This window comes from Phalangium opilio, unplaced genomic scaffold (assembly GCF_054372755.1).
Source record: "Phalangium opilio isolate 3A_F unplaced genomic scaffold, DU_Popi_V2 ptg000217l_1, whole genome shotgun sequence".
NCBI classification, from domain to species: Eukaryota; Metazoa; Arthropoda; class Arachnida; order Opiliones; family Phalangiidae; genus Phalangium; species Phalangium opilio.
In genome coordinates this window covers 14,457,770-14,468,316 of record NW_028324218.1, presented here as the reverse complement: position 1 = coordinate 14,468,316, position 10,547 = coordinate 14,457,770, and the positions used below count along the sequence as shown (strand labels likewise).

At 44.7% G+C, this 10,547-nt stretch overlaps 46 non-coding genes across 46 annotated transcripts; all 46 read right to left on the bottom strand.

Annotated features, from left to right (window-relative positions):
* Nucleotides 1-145: 145 nt before the first annotated feature.
* TRNAF-GAA (transfer RNA phenylalanine (anticodon GAA)) lies at nucleotides 146-218 on the bottom strand. The gene has a single exon. It is a non-coding gene; the product is annotated as a tRNA-Phe (tRNA).
* A 78-nt stretch (nucleotides 219-296) lies between these two features.
* Nucleotides 297-369, bottom strand: TRNAF-GAA (transfer RNA phenylalanine (anticodon GAA)). Its single transcript has one exon. It is a non-coding gene; the product is annotated as a tRNA-Phe (tRNA).
* Nucleotides 370-447: 78 nt separating this feature from the next.
* TRNAF-GAA (transfer RNA phenylalanine (anticodon GAA)) lies at nucleotides 448-520 on the bottom strand. Its single transcript has one exon. It is a non-coding gene; the product is annotated as a tRNA-Phe (tRNA).
* Nucleotides 521-598: 78 nt separating this feature from the next.
* TRNAF-GAA (transfer RNA phenylalanine (anticodon GAA)) lies at nucleotides 599-671 on the bottom strand. Its single transcript has one exon. It is a non-coding gene; the product is annotated as a tRNA-Phe (tRNA).
* Nucleotides 672-749: 78 nt separating this feature from the next.
* On the bottom strand, nucleotides 750-822 carry TRNAF-GAA (transfer RNA phenylalanine (anticodon GAA)). Its single transcript has one exon. It is a non-coding gene; the product is annotated as a tRNA-Phe (tRNA).
* A 228-nt stretch (nucleotides 823-1,050) lies between these two features.
* On the bottom strand, nucleotides 1,051-1,123 carry TRNAF-GAA (transfer RNA phenylalanine (anticodon GAA)). Its single transcript has one exon. It is a non-coding gene; the product is annotated as a tRNA-Phe (tRNA).
* A 229-nt stretch (nucleotides 1,124-1,352) lies between these two features.
* On the bottom strand, nucleotides 1,353-1,425 carry TRNAF-GAA (transfer RNA phenylalanine (anticodon GAA)). The gene has a single exon. It is a non-coding gene; the product is annotated as a tRNA-Phe (tRNA).
* A 229-nt stretch (nucleotides 1,426-1,654) lies between these two features.
* On the bottom strand, nucleotides 1,655-1,727 carry TRNAF-GAA (transfer RNA phenylalanine (anticodon GAA)). Its single transcript has one exon. It is a non-coding gene; the product is annotated as a tRNA-Phe (tRNA).
* Nucleotides 1,728-1,805: 78 nt separating this feature from the next.
* On the bottom strand, nucleotides 1,806-1,878 carry TRNAF-GAA (transfer RNA phenylalanine (anticodon GAA)). Its single transcript has one exon. It is a non-coding gene; the product is annotated as a tRNA-Phe (tRNA).
* Nucleotides 1,879-1,956: 78 nt separating this feature from the next.
* TRNAF-GAA (transfer RNA phenylalanine (anticodon GAA)) lies at nucleotides 1,957-2,029 on the bottom strand. The gene has a single exon. It is a non-coding gene; the product is annotated as a tRNA-Phe (tRNA).
* Nucleotides 2,030-2,106: 77 nt separating this feature from the next.
* On the bottom strand, nucleotides 2,107-2,179 carry TRNAF-GAA (transfer RNA phenylalanine (anticodon GAA)). Its single transcript has one exon. It is a non-coding gene; the product is annotated as a tRNA-Phe (tRNA).
* Nucleotides 2,180-2,407: 228 nt separating this feature from the next.
* Nucleotides 2,408-2,480, bottom strand: TRNAF-GAA (transfer RNA phenylalanine (anticodon GAA)). Its single transcript has one exon. It is a non-coding gene; the product is annotated as a tRNA-Phe (tRNA).
* Nucleotides 2,481-2,859: 379 nt separating this feature from the next.
* Nucleotides 2,860-2,932, bottom strand: TRNAF-GAA (transfer RNA phenylalanine (anticodon GAA)). Its single transcript has one exon. It is a non-coding gene; the product is annotated as a tRNA-Phe (tRNA).
* Nucleotides 2,933-3,160: 228 nt separating this feature from the next.
* TRNAF-GAA (transfer RNA phenylalanine (anticodon GAA)) lies at nucleotides 3,161-3,233 on the bottom strand. The gene has a single exon. It is a non-coding gene; the product is annotated as a tRNA-Phe (tRNA).
* A 530-nt stretch (nucleotides 3,234-3,763) lies between these two features.
* On the bottom strand, nucleotides 3,764-3,836 carry TRNAF-GAA (transfer RNA phenylalanine (anticodon GAA)). The gene has a single exon. It is a non-coding gene; the product is annotated as a tRNA-Phe (tRNA).
* Nucleotides 3,837-3,914: 78 nt separating this feature from the next.
* On the bottom strand, nucleotides 3,915-3,987 carry TRNAF-GAA (transfer RNA phenylalanine (anticodon GAA)). Its single transcript has one exon. It is a non-coding gene; the product is annotated as a tRNA-Phe (tRNA).
* A 78-nt stretch (nucleotides 3,988-4,065) lies between these two features.
* TRNAF-GAA (transfer RNA phenylalanine (anticodon GAA)) lies at nucleotides 4,066-4,138 on the bottom strand. Its single transcript has one exon. It is a non-coding gene; the product is annotated as a tRNA-Phe (tRNA).
* Nucleotides 4,139-4,216: 78 nt separating this feature from the next.
* Nucleotides 4,217-4,289, bottom strand: TRNAF-GAA (transfer RNA phenylalanine (anticodon GAA)). The gene has a single exon. It is a non-coding gene; the product is annotated as a tRNA-Phe (tRNA).
* Nucleotides 4,290-4,367: 78 nt separating this feature from the next.
* Nucleotides 4,368-4,440, bottom strand: TRNAF-GAA (transfer RNA phenylalanine (anticodon GAA)). Its single transcript has one exon. It is a non-coding gene; the product is annotated as a tRNA-Phe (tRNA).
* A 379-nt stretch (nucleotides 4,441-4,819) lies between these two features.
* On the bottom strand, nucleotides 4,820-4,892 carry TRNAF-GAA (transfer RNA phenylalanine (anticodon GAA)). Its single transcript has one exon. It is a non-coding gene; the product is annotated as a tRNA-Phe (tRNA).
* Nucleotides 4,893-4,970: 78 nt separating this feature from the next.
* TRNAF-GAA (transfer RNA phenylalanine (anticodon GAA)) lies at nucleotides 4,971-5,043 on the bottom strand. Its single transcript has one exon. It is a non-coding gene; the product is annotated as a tRNA-Phe (tRNA).
* A 229-nt stretch (nucleotides 5,044-5,272) lies between these two features.
* Nucleotides 5,273-5,345, bottom strand: TRNAF-GAA (transfer RNA phenylalanine (anticodon GAA)). Its single transcript has one exon. It is a non-coding gene; the product is annotated as a tRNA-Phe (tRNA).
* A 78-nt stretch (nucleotides 5,346-5,423) lies between these two features.
* TRNAF-GAA (transfer RNA phenylalanine (anticodon GAA)) lies at nucleotides 5,424-5,496 on the bottom strand. The gene has a single exon. It is a non-coding gene; the product is annotated as a tRNA-Phe (tRNA).
* Nucleotides 5,497-5,574: 78 nt separating this feature from the next.
* TRNAF-GAA (transfer RNA phenylalanine (anticodon GAA)) lies at nucleotides 5,575-5,647 on the bottom strand. The gene has a single exon. It is a non-coding gene; the product is annotated as a tRNA-Phe (tRNA).
* A 78-nt stretch (nucleotides 5,648-5,725) lies between these two features.
* TRNAF-GAA (transfer RNA phenylalanine (anticodon GAA)) lies at nucleotides 5,726-5,798 on the bottom strand. The gene has a single exon. It is a non-coding gene; the product is annotated as a tRNA-Phe (tRNA).
* A 78-nt stretch (nucleotides 5,799-5,876) lies between these two features.
* TRNAF-GAA (transfer RNA phenylalanine (anticodon GAA)) lies at nucleotides 5,877-5,949 on the bottom strand. The gene has a single exon. It is a non-coding gene; the product is annotated as a tRNA-Phe (tRNA).
* A 228-nt stretch (nucleotides 5,950-6,177) lies between these two features.
* On the bottom strand, nucleotides 6,178-6,250 carry TRNAF-GAA (transfer RNA phenylalanine (anticodon GAA)). The gene has a single exon. It is a non-coding gene; the product is annotated as a tRNA-Phe (tRNA).
* Nucleotides 6,251-6,328: 78 nt separating this feature from the next.
* Nucleotides 6,329-6,401, bottom strand: TRNAF-GAA (transfer RNA phenylalanine (anticodon GAA)). The gene has a single exon. It is a non-coding gene; the product is annotated as a tRNA-Phe (tRNA).
* Nucleotides 6,402-6,479: 78 nt separating this feature from the next.
* TRNAF-GAA (transfer RNA phenylalanine (anticodon GAA)) lies at nucleotides 6,480-6,552 on the bottom strand. Its single transcript has one exon. It is a non-coding gene; the product is annotated as a tRNA-Phe (tRNA).
* Nucleotides 6,553-6,781: 229 nt separating this feature from the next.
* Nucleotides 6,782-6,854, bottom strand: TRNAF-GAA (transfer RNA phenylalanine (anticodon GAA)). The gene has a single exon. It is a non-coding gene; the product is annotated as a tRNA-Phe (tRNA).
* Nucleotides 6,855-6,932: 78 nt separating this feature from the next.
* On the bottom strand, nucleotides 6,933-7,005 carry TRNAF-GAA (transfer RNA phenylalanine (anticodon GAA)). Its single transcript has one exon. It is a non-coding gene; the product is annotated as a tRNA-Phe (tRNA).
* Nucleotides 7,006-7,234: 229 nt separating this feature from the next.
* TRNAF-GAA (transfer RNA phenylalanine (anticodon GAA)) lies at nucleotides 7,235-7,307 on the bottom strand. Its single transcript has one exon. It is a non-coding gene; the product is annotated as a tRNA-Phe (tRNA).
* Nucleotides 7,308-7,535: 228 nt separating this feature from the next.
* TRNAF-GAA (transfer RNA phenylalanine (anticodon GAA)) lies at nucleotides 7,536-7,608 on the bottom strand. Its single transcript has one exon. It is a non-coding gene; the product is annotated as a tRNA-Phe (tRNA).
* A 78-nt stretch (nucleotides 7,609-7,686) lies between these two features.
* On the bottom strand, nucleotides 7,687-7,759 carry TRNAF-GAA (transfer RNA phenylalanine (anticodon GAA)). Its single transcript has one exon. It is a non-coding gene; the product is annotated as a tRNA-Phe (tRNA).
* A 78-nt stretch (nucleotides 7,760-7,837) lies between these two features.
* On the bottom strand, nucleotides 7,838-7,910 carry TRNAF-GAA (transfer RNA phenylalanine (anticodon GAA)). The gene has a single exon. It is a non-coding gene; the product is annotated as a tRNA-Phe (tRNA).
* Nucleotides 7,911-8,139: 229 nt separating this feature from the next.
* Nucleotides 8,140-8,212, bottom strand: TRNAF-GAA (transfer RNA phenylalanine (anticodon GAA)). The gene has a single exon. It is a non-coding gene; the product is annotated as a tRNA-Phe (tRNA).
* A 78-nt stretch (nucleotides 8,213-8,290) lies between these two features.
* Nucleotides 8,291-8,363, bottom strand: TRNAF-GAA (transfer RNA phenylalanine (anticodon GAA)). Its single transcript has one exon. It is a non-coding gene; the product is annotated as a tRNA-Phe (tRNA).
* A 229-nt stretch (nucleotides 8,364-8,592) lies between these two features.
* TRNAF-GAA (transfer RNA phenylalanine (anticodon GAA)) lies at nucleotides 8,593-8,665 on the bottom strand. Its single transcript has one exon. It is a non-coding gene; the product is annotated as a tRNA-Phe (tRNA).
* Nucleotides 8,666-8,894: 229 nt separating this feature from the next.
* TRNAF-GAA (transfer RNA phenylalanine (anticodon GAA)) lies at nucleotides 8,895-8,967 on the bottom strand. Its single transcript has one exon. It is a non-coding gene; the product is annotated as a tRNA-Phe (tRNA).
* A 78-nt stretch (nucleotides 8,968-9,045) lies between these two features.
* TRNAF-GAA (transfer RNA phenylalanine (anticodon GAA)) lies at nucleotides 9,046-9,118 on the bottom strand. Its single transcript has one exon. It is a non-coding gene; the product is annotated as a tRNA-Phe (tRNA).
* A 78-nt stretch (nucleotides 9,119-9,196) lies between these two features.
* Nucleotides 9,197-9,269, bottom strand: TRNAF-GAA (transfer RNA phenylalanine (anticodon GAA)). The gene has a single exon. It is a non-coding gene; the product is annotated as a tRNA-Phe (tRNA).
* Nucleotides 9,270-9,347: 78 nt separating this feature from the next.
* TRNAF-GAA (transfer RNA phenylalanine (anticodon GAA)) lies at nucleotides 9,348-9,420 on the bottom strand. Its single transcript has one exon. It is a non-coding gene; the product is annotated as a tRNA-Phe (tRNA).
* Nucleotides 9,421-9,649: 229 nt separating this feature from the next.
* TRNAF-GAA (transfer RNA phenylalanine (anticodon GAA)) lies at nucleotides 9,650-9,722 on the bottom strand. The gene has a single exon. It is a non-coding gene; the product is annotated as a tRNA-Phe (tRNA).
* A 229-nt stretch (nucleotides 9,723-9,951) lies between these two features.
* On the bottom strand, nucleotides 9,952-10,024 carry TRNAF-GAA (transfer RNA phenylalanine (anticodon GAA)). The gene has a single exon. It is a non-coding gene; the product is annotated as a tRNA-Phe (tRNA).
* Nucleotides 10,025-10,102: 78 nt separating this feature from the next.
* Nucleotides 10,103-10,175, bottom strand: TRNAF-GAA (transfer RNA phenylalanine (anticodon GAA)). Its single transcript has one exon. It is a non-coding gene; the product is annotated as a tRNA-Phe (tRNA).
* Nucleotides 10,176-10,403: 228 nt separating this feature from the next.
* On the bottom strand, nucleotides 10,404-10,476 carry TRNAF-GAA (transfer RNA phenylalanine (anticodon GAA)). Its single transcript has one exon. It is a non-coding gene; the product is annotated as a tRNA-Phe (tRNA).
* Between the last annotated feature and the right edge of the window lie 71 nt (nucleotides 10,477-10,547).

Sequence of the window (10,547 nt, the reverse complement as noted above, 5' to 3'; positions counted from 1 at the left end):
AACCCGGGATCGAACAAGGGACCTTTAGATCTTCAGTCTAACACTCTCCCAACTGAGTTATTTCGGCTCATATTCAACCAGCTAGGGAATTTTTCCTGAAGAAAGTAATTTACCTTAAGGTACACGACCCAAAAAGCTCTCGTGTTGCCGAAACCCGGGATCGAACCAGGAACCTTTAGATCTTCAGTCTAACACTCTCCCAACTGAGCTATTTCGGCTCATATTCAACCAGCTAGGGAATTTTTCCTGAAGCAAATAATTTACTTTAAGATACACGACCCAAAAAGCTCTCGTGTTGCCAAAACCCGGGATCGAACCAGGGACCTTTAGATCTTCAGTCTAACGCTCTCCCAACTGAGCTATTTCGGCTCGTTTTCATGTAACCAGGGACACTTTCCTTGGGAAAGCAGTTTACTTTAATGTACACGACCCAAAAAGTTTTCAAGTTGCCGAAACCCGGGATCGAACCAGGGACCTTTAGATCTTCAGTCTAACGCTCTCCCAACTGAGCTATTTCGGCTCATATTCAAGCAGCTAGGGAATTTTTCCTGAAGAAAGTAATTTACCTTAAGGTACACGACCCAAAAAGCTCTCGTGTTGCCGAAACCCGGGATCGAACCAGGGACCTTTAGATCTTCAGTCTAACGCTCTCCCAACTGAGCTATTTCGGCTCATATTCAAGCAGCTAGGGAATTTTTCCTGAAGCAAATAATTTACTTTAAGATACACGACCCAAAAAGCTCTCGTGTTGCCGAAACCCGGGATCGAACCAGGGACCTTTAGACCTTCAGTCTAACGCTCTCCCAACTGAGCTATTTCGGCTCACATTCAAGCAGCTAGGGAATTTTTCCTGAAGCAAATAATTTACTTTAAGATGCACGACCCAAAAAGCTCTCGTATTTCCAAAACCCGGGATCGAACCAGGGACCTTTAGATCTTCAGTCTAACGCTCTCCCAACTGAGCTTTTCGGCTCTTATTCATGCAACCAGGTAAACTTTCCTGAAGCAAATAATTTACTTTAAGATACTCGACCCAAAAAGCTCTCGTGATGCCGAAACCCGGGATCGAACCAGGGACCTTTAGATCTTCAGTCTAACACTCTCCCAACTGAGCTATTTCGGCTCATATTCAACCAGCTAGGGAATTTTTCCTGAAGAAAGTAATTTACCTTAAGGTACACGACCCAAAAAGCTCTCGTGTTGCCGAAACCCGGGATCGAACCAGGAACCTTTAGATCTTCAGTCTAACAATCTCCCAACTGAGCTATTTCGGCTCATATTCAACCAGCTAGGGAATTTTTCCTGAAGCAAATAATTTACTTTAAGATACACGACCCAAAAAGCTCTCGTGTTGCCAAAACCCGGGATCGAACCAGGGACCTTTAGATCTTCAGTCTAACGCTCTCCCAACTGAGCTATTTCGGCTCACATTCAAGCAGCTAGGGAATTTTTCCTGAAGCAAATAATTTACTTTAAGATACACGACCCAAAAAGCTCTCGTATTTCCGAAACCCGGGATCGAACCCGGGACCTTTAGATCTTCAGTCTAACGCTCTCCCAACTGAGCAATTTCGGCTCATGTTCACGCAGCTAGGGAATTTTTCCTGAAGAAAATAATTTACTTTAAGATACACCATCCAAACACCTCTGCTGTTGCCGAAACCCGGGATCGAACCAGGGACCTTTAGATCTTCAGTCTAACGCTCTCCCAACTAAGCTATTTCGGCTCGTTTTCATGTAACCAGGGACACTTTCCTTGGGAAAGCAGTTTACTTTAATGTACACGACCCAAAAAGCTTTCATGTTGCCGAAACCCGGGATCGAACCAGGGACCTTTAGATCTTCAGTCTAACGCTCTCCCAACTGAGCTATTTCGGCTCGTTTTCATGTAACCAGGGACACTTTCCTTGGGAAAGCAGTTTACTTTAATGTACACGACCCAAAAAGTTTTCATGTTGCCGAAACCCGGGATCGAACCAGGGACCTTTAGATCTTCAGTCTAACGCTCTCCCAACTGAGCTATTTCGGCTCACATTCAAGCAGCTAGGGAATTTTTCCTGAAGCAAATAATTTACTTTAAGATACACGATCAAAAAGCTCTCGTGTTGCCGAAACCCGGGATCGAACCAGGGACCTTTAGATCTTCAGTCTAACGCTCTCCCAACTGAGCTATTTCGGCTCATATTCAAGCAGCTAGGGAATTTTTCCTAAAGAAAATAGTTTACCTTAAGATACACGATCCAAACACCTCTGCTGTTGCCGAATCCCGGGATCGAACCAGGGACCTTTAGATCTTCAGTCTAACGCTCTCCCAACTCAGCTTTTCGACTCTTATTCATGCAACCAGGTAAACTTTCCTGAAGCAAATAATTTACCTTAAGATACACGATCCAAACACCTCTGCTGTTGCCGAAACCCGGGATCGAACCAGGGACCTTTAGACCTTCAGTCTAACGCTCTCCCAACTGAGCTATTTCGGCTCATATTCGAGCAGCTAGGGAATTTTTCCTGAAGAAAGTAATTTACCTTAAGGTACACGACCCAAAAAGCTCTCGAGTTGCCGAAACCCGGGATCGAACCAGGGACCTTTAGATCTTCAGTCTAACGCTCTCCCAACAGAGCTATTTCGGCTCATATTCAAGCAGCTAGGGAATTTTTCCTGAAGAAAGTAATTTACCTTAAGGTACACGACCCAAAAAGCTCTCGTGTTGCCGAAACCCGGGGTCGAACCAGGGACCTTTAGATCTTCAGTCTAACGCTCTCCCAACTGAGCTTTTCGGCTCTTATTCATGCAACCAGGTAAAATTTCCTGAAGCAAATAATTTACTTTAAGATACTCGACCTAACAAGCTCTCGTGATGCCGAAACCCGGGATCGAACCAGGGACCTTTAGATCTTCAGTCTAACGCTCTCCCAACTGAGCTATTTCGGCTCATATTCAAGCAGCTAGGGAATTTTTCCTGAAGAAAGTAATATACCTTAAGGTACACGACCCAAAGGCCCTCGTGTTGCCGAAACCCGGGATCGAACCAGGGACCTTTAGATCTTCAGTCTAACGCTCTCCCAACTGAGCTATTTCGTCTCATATTCAAGCAGCTAGGGAATTTTTCCTGAAGCAAATAATTTACTTTAAGATACACGACCCAAAAAGCTCTCGTGTTGCCAAAACCCGGGATCGAACCAGGGACCTTTAGATCTTCAGTCTAACGCTCTCCCAACTGAGCTATTTCGGCTCACATTCAAGCAGCTAGGGAATTTTTCCTGAAGCAAATAATTTACTTTAAGATACACGACCCAAAAAGCTCTCGTGTTGCCGAAACCCGGGATCGAACCAGGGACCTTGAGACCTTCAGTTTAACGCTCTCCCAACTGAGCTATTTCGGCTCACATTCAAGCAGCTAGGGAATTTTTCCTGAAGCAAATAATTTACTTTAAGATGCACGACCCAAAAAGCTCTCGTATTTCCAAAACCCGGGATCGAACCAGGGACCTTTAGATCTTCAGTCTAACGCTCTCCCAACTGAGCTTTTCGGCTCTTATTCATGCAACCAGGTAAACTTTCCTGAAGCAAATAATTTACTTTAAGATACTCGACCCATAAAGCTCTCGTGATGCCGAAACCCGGGATCGAACAAGGGACCTTTAGATCTTCAGTCTAACACTCTCCCAACTGAGTTATTTCGGCTCATATTCAACCAGCTAGGGAATTTTTCCTGAAGAAAGTAATTTACCTTAAGGTACACGACCCAAAAAGCTCTCGTGTTGCCGAAACCCGGGATCGAACCAGGAACCTTTAGATCTTCAGTCTAACACTCTCCCAACTGAGCTATTTCGGCTCATATTCAACCAGCTAGGGAATTTTTCCTGAAGCAAATAATTTACTTTAAGATACACGACCCAAAAAGCTCTCGTGTTGCCAAAACCCGGGATCGAACCAGGGACCTTTAGATCTTCAGTCTAACGCTCTCCCAACTGAGCTATTTCGGCTCGTTTTCATGTAACCAGGGACACTTTCCTTGGGAAAGCAGTTTACTTTAATGTACACGACCCAAAAAGTTTTCATGTGGCCGAAACCCGGGATCGAACCAGGGACCTTTAGATCTTCAGTCTAACGCTCTCCCAACTGAGCTATTTCGGCTCATATTCAAGCAGCTAGGGAATTTTTCCTGAAGAAAGTAATTTACCTTAAGGTACACGACCCAAAAAGCTCTCGTGTTGCCGAAACCCGGGATCGAACCAGGGACCTTTAGATCTTCAGTCTAACGCTCTCCCAACTGAGCTATTTCGGCTCATATTCAAGCAGCTAGGGAATTTTTCCTGAAGCAAATAATTTACTTTAAGATACACGACCCAAAAAGCTCTCGTGTTGCCGAAACCCGGGATCGAACCAGGGACCTTTAGACCTTCAGTCTAACGCTCTCCCAACTGAGCTATTTCGGCTCACATTCAAGCAGCTAGGGAATTTTTCCTGAAGCAAATAATTTACTTTAAGATGCACGACCCAAAAAGCTCTCGTATTTCCAAAACCCGGGATCGAACCAGGGACCTTTAGATCTTCAGTCTAACGCTCTCCCAACTGAGCTTTTCGGCTCTTATTCATGCAACCAGGTAAACTTTCCTGAAGCAAATAATTTACTTTAAGATACTCGACCCAAAAAGCCCTCGTGATGCCGACACCCGGGATCGAACCAGGGACCTTTAGATCTTCAGTCTAACACTCTCCCAACTGAGCTATTTCGGCTCATATTCAACCAGCTAGGGAATTTTTCCTGAAGAAAGTAATTTACCTTAAGGTACACGACCCAAAAAGCTCTCGTGTTGCCGAAACCCGGGATCGAACCAGGAACCTTTAGATCTTCAGTCTAACACTCTCCCAACTGAGCTATTTCGGCTCATATTCAACCAGCTAGGGAATTTTTCCTGAAGCAAATAATTTACTTTAAGATACACGACCCAAAGAGCTCTCGTGTTGCCAAAACCCGGGATCGAACCAGGGACCTTTAGATCTTCAGTCTAACGCTCTCCCAACTGAGCTATTTCGGCTCACATTCAAGCAGCTAGGGAATTTTTCCTGAAGCAAATAATTTACTTTAAGATACACGACCCAAAAAGCTCTCGTATTTCCGAAACCCGGGATCGAACCCGGGACCTTTAGATCTTCAGTCTAACGCTCTCCCAACTGAGCAATTTCGGCTCATGTTCACGCAGCTAGGGAATTTTTATTGAAGAAAATAATTTACTTTAAGATACACCATCCAAACACCTCTGCTGTTGCCGAAACCCGGGATCGAACCAGGGACCTTTAGATCTTCAGTCTAACGCTCTCCCAACTAAGCTATTTCGGCTCGTTTTCATGTAACCAGGGACACTTTCCTTGGGAAAGCAGTTTACTTTAATGTACACGACCCAAAAAGCTTTCATGTTGCCGAAACCCGGGATCGAACCAGGGACCTTTAGATCTTCAGTCTAACGCTCTCCCAACTGAGCTATTTCGGCTCGTTTTCATGTAACCAGGGACACTTTCCTTGGGAAAGCAGTTTACTTTAATGTACACGACCCAAAAAGTTTTCATGTTGCCGAAACCCGGGATCGAACCAGGGACCTTTAGATCTTCAGTCTAACGCTCTCCCAACTGAGCTATTTCGGCTCATATTCAAGCAGCTAGGGAATTTTTCCTGAAGAAAGTAATTTACCTTAAGGTACACGACCCAAAAAGCTCTCGTGTTGCCGAAACCCGGGATCGAACCAGGGACCTTTAGATCTTCAGTCTAACGCTCTCCCAACTGAGCTATTTCGGCTCATATTCAAGCAGCTAGGGAATTTTTCCTGAAGCAAATAATTTACTTTAAGATACACGACCCAAAAAGCTCTCGTGTTGCCGAAACCCGGGATCGAACCAGGGACCTTTAGACCTTCAGTCTAACGCTCTCCCAACTGAGCTATTTCGGCTCACATTCAAGCAGCTAGGGAATTTTTCCTGAAGCAAATAATTTACTTTAAGATGCACGACCCAAAAAGCTCTCGTATTTCCAAAACCCGGGATCGAACCAGGGACCTTTAGATCTTCAGTCTAACGCTCTCCCAACTGAGCTTTTCGGCTCTTATTCATGCAATCAGGTAAACTTTCCTGAAGCAAATAATTTACTTTAAGATACTCGACCCAAAAAGCTCTCGTGATGCCGAAACCCGGGATCGAACCAGGGACCTTTAGATCTTCAGTCTAACACTCTCCCAACTGAGCTATTTCGGCTCATATTCATTCAGCTAGGGAATTTTTCCTGAAGAAAGTAATTTACCTTAAGGTACACGACCCAAAAAGCTCTCGTGTTGCCGAAACCCGGGATCGAACCAGGAACCTTTAGATCTTCAGTCTAACACTCTCCCAACTGAGCTATTTCGGCTCATATTCAACCAGCTAGGGAATTTTTCCTGAAGCAAATAATTTACTTTAAGATACACGACCCAAAGAGCTCTCGTGTTGCCAAAACCCGGGATCGAACCAGGGACCTTTAGATCTTCAGTCTAACGCTCTCCCAACTGAGCTATTTCGGCTCACATTCAAGCAGCTAGGGAATTTTTCCTGAAGCAAATAATTTACTTTAAGATACACGACCCAAAAAGCTCTCGTATTTCCGAAACCCGGGATCGAACCCGGGACCTTTAGATCTTCAGTCTAACGCTCTCCCAACTGAGCAATTTCGGCTCATGTTCACGCAGCTAGGGAATTTTTCCTGAAGAAAATAATTTACTTTAAGATACACCATCCAAACACCTCTGCTGTTGCCGAAACCCGGGATCGAACCAGGGACCTTTAGATCTTCAGTCTAACGCTCTCCCAACTAAGCTATTTCGGCTCGTTTTCATGTAACCAGGGACACTTTCCTTGGGAAAGCAGTTTACTTTAATGTACACGACCCAAAAAGCTTTCATGTTGCCGAAACCCGGGATCGAACCAGGGACCTTTAGATCTTCAGTCTAACGCTCTCCCAACTGAGCTATTTCGGCTCATATTCAAGCAGCTAGGGAATTTTTCCTGAAGAAAGTAATTTACCTTAAGGTACACGACCCAAAAAGCTCTCGTGTTGCCGAAACCCGGGATCGAACCAGGGACCTTTAGATCTTCAGTCTCACGCTCTCCCAACTGAGCTATTTCGGCTCATATTCAAGCAGCTAGGGAATTTTTCCTGAAGCAAATAATTTACTTTAAGATACATGACCCAAAAAGCTCTCGTGTTGCCGAAACCCGGGATCGAACCAGGGACCTTTAGACCTTCAGTCTAACGCTCTCCCAACTGAGCTATTTCGGCTCACATTCAAGCAGCTAGGGAATTTTTCCTGAAGCAAATAATTTACTTTAAGATGCACGACCCAAAAAGCTCTCGTATTTCCAAAACCCGGGATCGAACCAGGGACCTTTAGATCTTCAGTCTAACGCTCTCCCAACTGAGCTTTTCGGCTCTTATTCATGCAATCAGGTAAACTTTCCTGAAGCAAATAATTTACTTTAAGATACTCGACCCAAAAAGCTCTCGTGATGCCGAAACCCGGGATCGAACCAGGGACCTTTAGATCTTCAGTCTAACACTCTCCCAACTGAGCTATTTCGGCTCATATTCATTCAGCTAGGGAATTTTTCCTGAAGAAAGTAATTTACCTTAAGGTACACGACCCAAAAAGCTCTCGTGTTGCCGAAACCCGGGATCGAACCAGGAACCTTTAGATCTTCAGTCTAACACTCTCCCAACTGAGCTATTTCGGCTCATATTCAACCAGCTAGGGAATTTTTCCTGAAGCAAATAATTTACTTTAAGATACACGACCCAAAGAGCTCTCGTGTTGCCAAAACCCGGGATCGAACCAGGGACCTTTAGATCTTCAGTCTAACGCTCTCCCAACTGAGCTATTTCGGCTCACATTCAAGCAGCTAGGGAATTTTTCCTGAAGCAAATAATTTACTTTAAGATACACGACCCAAAAAGCTCTCGTATTTCCGAAACCCGGGATCGAACCCGGGACCTTTAGATCTTCAGTCTAACGCTCTCCCAACTGAGCAATTTCGGCTCATGTTCACGCAGCTAGGGAATTTTTCCTGAAGAAAATAATTTACTTTAAGATACACCATCCAAACACCTCTGCTGTTGCCGAAACCCGGGATCGAACCAGGGACCTTTAGATCTTCAGTCTAACGCTCTCCCAACTAAGCTATTTCGGCTCGTTTTCATGTAACCAGGGACACTTTCCTTGGGAAAGCAGTTTACTTTAATGTACACGACCCAAAAAGCTTTCATGTTGCCGAAACCCGGGATCGAACCAGGGACCTTTAGATCTTCAGTCTAACGCTCTCCCAACTGAGCTATTTCGGCTCATATTCAAGCAGCTAGGGAATTTTTCCTGAAGAAAGTAATTTACCTTAAGGTACACGACCCAAAAAGCTCTCGTGTTGCCGAAACCCGGGATCGAACCAGGGACCTTTAGATCTTCAGTCTCACGCTCTCCCAACTGAGCTATTTCGGCTCATATTCAAGCAGCTAGGGAATTTTTCCTGAAGCAAATAATTTACTTTAAGATACATGACCCAAAAAGCTCTCGTGTTGCCGAAACCCGGGATCGAACCAGGGACCTTTAGACCTTCAGTCTAACGCTCTCCCAACTGAGCTATTTCGGCTCACATTCAAGCAGCTAGGGAATTTTTCCTGAAGCAAATAATTTACTTTAAGATGCACGACCCAAAAAGCTCTCGTATTTCCAAAACCCGGGATCGAACCAGGGACCTTTAGATCTTCAGTCTAACGCTCTCCCAACTGAGCTATTTCGGCTCATATTCAAGCAGCTAGGGAATTTTTCCTGAAGAAAGTAATTTACCTTAAGGTACACGACCCAAAAAGCTCTCGTGTTGCCGAAACCCGGGATCGAACCAGGGACCTTTAGATTTTCAGTCTAACACTCTCCCAACTGAGCTATTTCGGCTCATATTCAACCAGCTAGGGAATTTTTCCTGAAGCAAATAATTTACTTTAAGATACACGACCCAAAGAGCTCTCGTGTTGCCAAAACCCGGGATCGAACCAGGGACCTTTAGATCTTCAGTCTAACGCTCTCCCAACTGAGCTATTTCGGCTCACATTCAAGCAGCTAGGGAATTTTTCCTGAAGAAAATAATTTACTTTAAGATACACCATCCAAACACCTCTGCTGTTGCCGAAACCCGGGATCGAACCAGGGACCTTTAGATCTTCAGTCTAACGCTCTCCCAACTAAGCTATTTCGGCTCGTTTTCATGTAACCAGGGACACTTTCCTTGGGAAAGCAGTTTACTTTAATGTACACGACCCAAAAAGCTTTCATGTTGCCGAAACCCGGGATCGAACCAGGGACCTTTAGATCTTCAGTCTAACGCTCTCCCAACTGAGCTATTTCGGCTCATATTCAAGCAGCTAGGGAATTTTTCCTGAAGAAAGTAATTTACCTTAAGGTACACGACCCAAAAAGCTCTCGTGTTGCCGAAACCCGGGATCGAACCAGGGACCTTTAGATCTTCAGTCTCACGCTCTCCCAAATGAGCTATTTCGGCTCATATTCAAGCAGCTAGGGAATTTTTCCTGAAGCAAATAATTTACTTTAAGATACATGACCCAAAAAGCTCTCGTGTTGCCGAAACCCGGGATCGAACCAGGGACCTTTAGACCTTCAGTCTAACGCTCTCCCAACTGAGCTATTTCGGCTCACATTCAAGCAGCTAGGGAATTTTTCCTGAAGCAAATAATTTACTTTAAGATGCACGACCCAAAAAGCTCTCGTATTTCCAAAACCCGGGATCGAACCAGGGACCTTTAGATCTTCAGTCTAACGCTCTCCCAACTGAGCTATTTCGGCTCATATTCAAGCAGCTAGGGAATTTTTCCTGAAGAAAGTAATTTACCTTAAGGTACACGACCCAAAAAGCTCTCGTGTTGCCGAAACCCGGGATCGAACCAGGGACCTTTAGATCTTCAGTCTAACGCTCTCCCAACTGAGCTATTTCGGCTCATATTCAAGCAGCTAGGGAATTTTTCCTGAAGCAAATAATTTACTTTAAGATACACGACCCAAAAAGCTCTCGTGTTGCCGAAACCCGGGATCGAACCAGGGACCTTTAGACCTTCAGTCTAACGCTCTCCCAACTGAGCTATTTCGGCTCACATTCAAGCAGCTAGGGAATTTTTCCTGAAGCAAATAATTTACTTTAAGATGCACGACCCAAAAAGCTCTCGTATTTCCAAAACCCGGGATCGAACCAGGGACCTTTAGATCTTCAGTCTAACGCTCTCCCAACTGAGCTTTTCGGCTCTTATTCATGCAACCAGGTAAACTTTCCTGAAGCAAATAATTTACTTTAAGATACTCGACCCAAAAAGCCCTCGTGATGCCGAAACCCGGGATCGAACCAGGGACCTTTAGATCTTCAGTCTAACACTCTCCCAACTGAGCTATTTCGGCTCATATTCAACCAGCTAGGGAATTTTTCCTGAAGAAAGTAATTTACCTTAAGGTACACGACCCAAAAAGCT